At 36.9% G+C, this 7,080-nt stretch overlaps 1 pseudogene; it reads left to right on the top strand.

Moving 5' to 3' along the window:
* The first annotated feature begins 4,447 nt into the window (after positions 1-4,447).
* Positions 4,448-4,575, top strand: LOC112920955 (U2 spliceosomal RNA; annotated as a pseudogene).
* The last annotated feature ends 2,505 nt before the right edge of the window (positions 4,576-7,080 follow it).

Genomic DNA, 7,080 nt, shown 5'->3' with positions numbered 1-7,080 from the left:
CAGCAATGATGGTAAGTGGCTTGCTCAGATTTCAGAAATAGGATGTTTTGAAGGTAGAGTCAAAAAGATTTATTGATGAATAGGGTATGATTTGTGAAATAAAAAAGAAGACAGGTTGTCTCCAGGGCTTTAAGCCTGAACAAAGAGAGAGTTATAGTTGTCCTTTACAGCTATGGTGACAAATGCGGGAGAAGCCATGAAGGAGAGAAACATGGAGTTGGGCTGGGACCTTCTTAATCTGAGATGCTTAACAGACATAGAATTAGGGATATCAAATCAGTGTTTCTAGAACTATCTGGAGTCCAGTTGAGAGGATCAGGCTTGAGATGGAAATTTGTAAGTCATCAGCAGTTGGATAGAAAGCCATGAATGTTCATGAGATCAGCTACATGCATACAATGCCTGACTGGGTGATGGATGGTATACTCTGCCATTTAGAAGTCTTGAGAGAACAGAATGAAATAGCAAAGTAAACATAGGGTCAGAAGGTAAGCTTGGAAGGAAGAGAAAGAGTGCTTCCCAAGGGTCAGGTGAAGATAGTTTGTCAAGGAGGAGGGAATGGCCACCCTGTCAGAGTCTGTTGGATGGCCACATGTCATGAGATGAAGAATTAGTGGTTGGATTTACATCTGTGAAGGTCACTGGTGACCTTGGAAAGAGCTATGTCAGTGGGGCAGTGCTCAAGGTGAAAGAGGAGTCATAGGAAACATTTGGAAGAAATTTGCTATGAAGTGAGATGTAGAAGAGGGAAAGTAAGTCTCCTTTTACCCTTCTAGGTTTTTGGCTAAGACCTTTTGTAATAAAAGATGGACTAACAAAAGAAAAACCAACAGAAGTTTAATAGTGTAAATCTCTTATATATACGAGGAAGATACCCAGGAAAACTGAGTAATTTCCAAAAAGTGGTCTAAGCCACTATCTTAAATATCATCTCCAGCTAAAGACAAAAGGTAAGAGGGGGGTGGTTGGGAGGAGGATGGAATATGGGAGGTTATCAGGAAAAGCATGGTAAACAATATTAAAGATGTTTGTAAACTTAATTCTTTGTCTTCTCCATTGATAAGTTTCTAGAGATTTAGTCATTCTTCTTTTCCAGGTACAGAGAGAGACATTCTTACAAATGGTACTTTCCCTTAGAAATGTAAATGTCTTTTACAAAAGGATAACTTCTACATGGTTTTTAGAGCTTCTCTTGTGTCTGCTCTTTCTTAAAAATAATGATCTCATGGTAAAACTTATGACAAAGAGATATGTTTTGGGGTAGCAAAATCTTTCCCACAGAACAAATATTGAGCTATTGGAGTCTTGGGATGCTTTTGTTTGGTTTACAGGTAGAAGACATCATAGACTGTTTGTATTCTGGTTTAAATAATGCAACAGTAGTACGGGATGGAAGATACCAGTTCAGAAAGAAAAGAAATGGGGGCACCTGGATGGCTCAGTCAGTTAAGCAGCTGGCTCTTGATTGTGGCTCAGGTCATGATCTCAAAGTCTTGGAGTCAAGCCCTGAGTCAAGCCCTGCATCAGGCTCCATGCTTAGTACAGAGTCTGCTTGAGGATTATCTCTCTCCCTTGCCTCTGCCCCTCTCCACGAGCTCTCACATGCATGGGCACGGTTGCTCTCTCACTTTCTCACTCTAAAATAAATAAATATTTTTTTAAAAGAAAGAAAGAAAGAACAGAAACAATTGTTGGAACTATGTCTTGACTTAGGAGAGAAGAGGATGGAAAATGTAGAAGCTGCCCTTCCACAGAAGGTGAATCAATCCCCTTCTTATTAGCAAGAATGAAGCAGAGCATTTATCCACAAATACAAAGAAGGAGTCAAAAGTGGCCGTAGACACCATTGCCTTGCTCTTATTAAATACATTATTTGTAGTATAGCTAGTATTAGTATATTAGTGAGACCACAAAAGATGTTTATGTATGCTGTTAATACTAAAAGATTTATATTCTCTTACATCTTAAAAACTGATTTTGAACGTATTTAATACTGTCTTTGTCAATAAATGTACAAAGATGCTTGTATTTGAAATAAATAAAAATATACTAGGGAATAATTCTAAAATGTAATTAATATTGGTAGGGGTTTTATAACCAAACTCAAAGGGTTTACCCCTTGGGGGTGCATCAAATTGAAGGCAACACAAGGAAGTATTGAAAGCAAGTAACTTTTTATCACTTGTTGCAAGTAAGGAGAAAAGAGAGAGCTTTCAAAGCACCATCTCCTCATTGGGTTAGTACAGGAAGCTTTTATTCAGGGCAAAGGGAGTGCTTCAGGAGGTGGGAGCAGGGAGCTTGCAGAGGCACTTTTTGGTTCAATTGCACATACTTAGCATGTCAACATGTTGTGCATTCATGGTATGTTTAAAAAAAATGGCAGAAAGCCCCACCCATAGGAGGGGCTCTTAGTATTATAATCACCTAAAAGTAACTTCAGGTCAGCTCAAGGGGGCTTCAGAGTAGACCCTCAGCTCCCATCTGGCTCAAATTGGCTCACATAAGGGGCTCCCAGGTGAGACACCCAGTTGGGCTTCTCCTTGGCTTGAACTGCTGGTTCTACAAAACAAAACACATTCCTTATTCATTGATTAACTTCCCACTGCATCCGAGCTCTCAGTGTCATCATAGGAGTTTAGAGACCATAATTGTGGAAAGTTGTGTGTATGCGGTAGGTGGGGCGGTGGAATGGTTAAAGTTAAGCACTAGAAGATTTAAAAGTTAAGATGTTAACATTGAAAAGTTAAGAAAATCAATTCAGAGAGTCTAAAGACCTGTTAAAGACTTTAATTTTTTTTTCTTATCCAGAATGGTGAGGCATCAGAGAATTTGAAGAAATGGAACAGAAGGGTCCATTCCATCTAAGTTTCAAAAAACTTTCTCTCGTGGAGAAAAGTTATGAGGCTTTTACTGTAATAGCAAGAGAGGAGAGAAAGAGATGGAAAGAGACACACAGAGAGAGGATGATGATAAGGACCTGAATTTGAGAAATAATAGTAACATTTGGGGAGGAAAGGACAGATTGAAGAAGCCTGAGAGATGGTGGTGGTATTTATTGAGATAAACCCTAAGGGGTCAGTAAGAGAATAGTTTGTCAGGAAGCCCTGGAAGAGGTGGGGGAGAGGGAAATGATTCATTTATTTTTGGATACATCCAATTCCAAATTCCTGTGGCCAACCCCAGTTGGTCTATCCAGCAGGCAGTTTTTGGAGTGTACATCTGGAGCCCAGAAAGGCATTCTAAGTATTGAAATGTTGGATTCATTAGTTTAACCTGAAATATTGCATTCCGACCCTGTCCTACCATTGGTATATACCCTCCTGTTCATGCTTTTTTGTACTTAGACTACTTATATATGTCCATAAATAATAACAGTGTTCTGGTTTTTAAAAAAAATAGCTTGCGTAAGTGGTACCAAGATGTGTTTACACTCACTGTTATGCTCATACATTGATCCAGTTCAGAGGTTGGCAAACAATGGCCCAGGGGCCAAAATCTGATCCACCACCTGTTTTTGTGCAGCCTTCAAACTGAAAAAGTTTTTTTTTTTTTTCAAATGAACATTTGCAATCAATTTGATGATATGAAACATTAACTTTGAACCTCAATTAGATGAAATTTTACCCCATAAAGGGAGCCCTATTTTTCTCATTAGTAGACTTGTATTACAAAATAAAATAAAGTAGTACCTAATTTTTACTACTATATTTTGAATTTCAAAAAAAAAAAAAAAAAAAAAACCAACCACCCACATGGAATTTTTTCTGGAACTACATAAGTACCTATCTAATACGCTCAACTGATAGCTTGGCTTGTAAGATCTAAAAAAGTAAACTTGATCAAGGGAATTCATTAATATTGACAATTGATGCTTTTCCATTTTATAAGTACATGATTATTTATGTATCCATTAATTAATAAACTAAATTTCATTGTTTTGTATTTTTTGCTATTAGAAACAATGCTTCAGAACTATCTTTATGTGTGTCCTCTTACACATGAATGGCACTTTCTCTATGTATGAACTTAAATGTGGTTTTGTTGGCTTAGAGGGTATGTGTACCTTCATCTTTTTTATATATTGCCTATTCATTACGCAAAGTGCTCTGACAGTTTACATCCCAATCAGTGGTGGGAGAATTTCTCACCAATAACTTAACCAATACTTGTTAATTTCTTAAACTTTCTCTAATGTAATTAATATAATTTCATATTTGAACTATGAATTACTTAAAAACATGTCTTGTAGTTTCTAAAATCTATTTTTAAATCTATCATTCTCTTTCTACTGTATGGACTTTTTTATTAAAAAGTTGATCTAACGGAAACTGACATGCAGATATTTACAACATAGTATATAGTCAATTTGTATCAACGTTCCATGTGTTCTTGAGAAGAATTTGTATTTTATAAATGCATTCTGTTCTTTCTATAAGCAATTAAAGCAATCACTTCTCGGCCTTTTGGCTGAGATCAAGTGTAGTACAGGCAACCAAACCAATCATTTATAATGTTGAACTCTATCATCTACTTTTCATTTTAAGATTTTATTTATTTATTTGAGAGAGAGAGATTTGAGTGAGAGAGCACATGAGCAGGTGGTAGGGGGTGGGGGGGAAGGGGAGGAGCAGAGAGAGAAGGAGAAGCCCACGTGCCATTGAGCAGAGAGCCCGATGCGGGCTCCATCCCAGCATCCCAAGATCATGAGCTGAGGCAATGCAGACGCTTAACTGACTGAGCCACTAACAACCCTATCATCTACATTTGCCTGATTTATTTAATTACTCTTACAGAAAGGCATGCATTATTGCAAATTAAATTTCTCTTTGACCTGTTATCAATGATTGCTTTATATATTTGGGCCTGTATTGTTAGATACATATAGATTTAATTTTGTTTTGTGTTCCTAGTAAATGGCTCCTTCATCATTAAGTCATGACTCTCCTTTTACCCAAAAATCTACTTTCCGATATTGATAATGATGTATCAGCTTTCATTTGCTTGCTATTTCCAGTTATATTTTTCTCCATATCTTTATTTTCTATCTTCCAATAACAGGATATTTTAAAAAAAACCTCTCAAAGCACTGGGTCATTTTATTTTTCCAGTTTTAAAATTAGTCCTTTCACAGAAGAGTGTATTTTGTTGGCAGGTAATGTACTTGCTGATATACTTGCAGATCTTTAAACCATCATATTGTGCATTCTCTATTTACCATACTTTTTTTTGCCTTTTATTCTTTTCTTAACTTTTATCTATGTAAGCCCATTTTACTCCCTTAATTCTTTTGAATGTGCTCATTTTATTCTTAATTGCCTACTCTTAAGTTTAAAACTAATTAATAGACTTTATTTTTAGTTCAGTTTTAGATTCATAGAATAATTGAGTAGATTGTACGTAGAGTCCCATATATAACACACCTCCAGCCTTATTATACAGTTTTATTTTTAAAATTTTGCACCAGTGTAACACTTTTATTGCAGTTAATGAACCAATATTGGTACAGTGTCATTTACTATAATCCATAGTCTGCATCAAGTTTCACTCTTTGTTTTGTAGAGTTCTATGGGTTTTGACAGATGCATAATGGTAGGTATGTGCCATTACATTTTCATACAGAATGGGTTTACCTGTACTTCACTTATTCATCCCTTTCCTCCCTTCCCCAGAATCCTTTGCTGATCTTCTCACTGTTCCCATCATTTTGCCCTTTCCAAACTGTCATGTAGTTGGAATCCTATATTATGTAGCCTACCCAAAGTGGCTTCTTTCACTTAGCAATATGCATTTAAGGTTCCTCCATCTGTTTCTATAGCTCAATACTTCATTTTTTTTTTTTTTTTTTTTTTTGGATAAAGAATGTTCCACTGTATAGCTAGCTGTGCCAGTTGTTTATCCATTCACCTACTGGGTTGCTTCCAGTTTAGGACAATTACAAATAAATATTTGTACGCAGCCTTTTGTGTGGACTCATTTTCAACTCATTTCAGTAAATACCAAGGAGTGTGATGCTGCATCATAGAGTGAATATGTTTGGTTTTATTTTTTTTTATTTTTTTTTTATTTTTATTTATTTATTTATTTATTTATTTATTTATTTATTTATTTATTTATTTATGATAGTCACACAGAGAGAGAGACAGAGACAGAGACACAGGCAGAGGGAGAAGCAGGCTCCATGCACCAGGAGCCTGACGTGGGATTCGATCCCGGGTCTCCAGGATCGCGCCCTGGGCCAAAGGCAGGCGCCAAACTGCTGCGCCACCCAGGGATCCCCAATATGTTTGGTTTTAAAAGATGCCACCAAACTGTCTTCCAAAGTGTCCTCACTATTTTCATTCTCTCCAGAGAGAATGGGCATTGCTGTTGCTCTGCATTATATGCAACATTGGATGCTGTTAGTTTTTTAGATTTTAGCTATTCTAATAGGTATGTAGTGGTATCTCATTTTTATTTTAATTTACAATTCCCTAATGACATATGATATTGGGAATATTTTTTTATTAATAGACTATATTTTAAAAATAAGCTTCTTTATTTTATTAACAGGTATAATTTTAATTTCTCATGGGAGAATTTTTCCCTTCCCAGTCCAGACAGACAGCAAATTTCCTGTCCCAACGTGTGCTAGTGGATTAACTTTTGCCTGTTTCCATTTCATAGGGGTTACATTCCTCACAGTCATTTGGGTTGTACAGGAGTCTCAGAATCAACTTTTGCTCAGTGGTTTCAAATCCATATTTTCTACCTGGTAGTGGGCCATAGGATTCCAGATAGCCATGATGCTGCTGTAACTCTGGCATATGTGATTCCTCTTTTTTTTTGGTTTGGTATCCCCTCCTAGTTCCCAGAATTTGGCTTTTCCATTCATTCTCTCATTCCTAACTATCTGTTAAGTAAGGCATCATCTAGGGGCACCTGGTGGCTCAGTTGTTTAGGCCTCTGCCTTCAGCTCAGGTCATGGTCTCAATGTCCTAGAATCAAGCCCCACGTCAGGCTTCCCACTGGGTGCTCTGTGGGAGCTTGCTCTCCCTCTACCTCCCCCTATTTGTTTTCTCTCTCTCTTTTTTTCTCTCTCTC

This window comes from Vulpes vulpes, chromosome 2, assembly GCF_048418805.1.
Source record: "Vulpes vulpes isolate BD-2025 chromosome 2, VulVul3, whole genome shotgun sequence".
NCBI classification, from domain to species: Eukaryota; Metazoa; Chordata; class Mammalia; order Carnivora; family Canidae; genus Vulpes; species Vulpes vulpes.
This window is presented reverse-complemented; position numbering and strand designations above follow the sequence as displayed.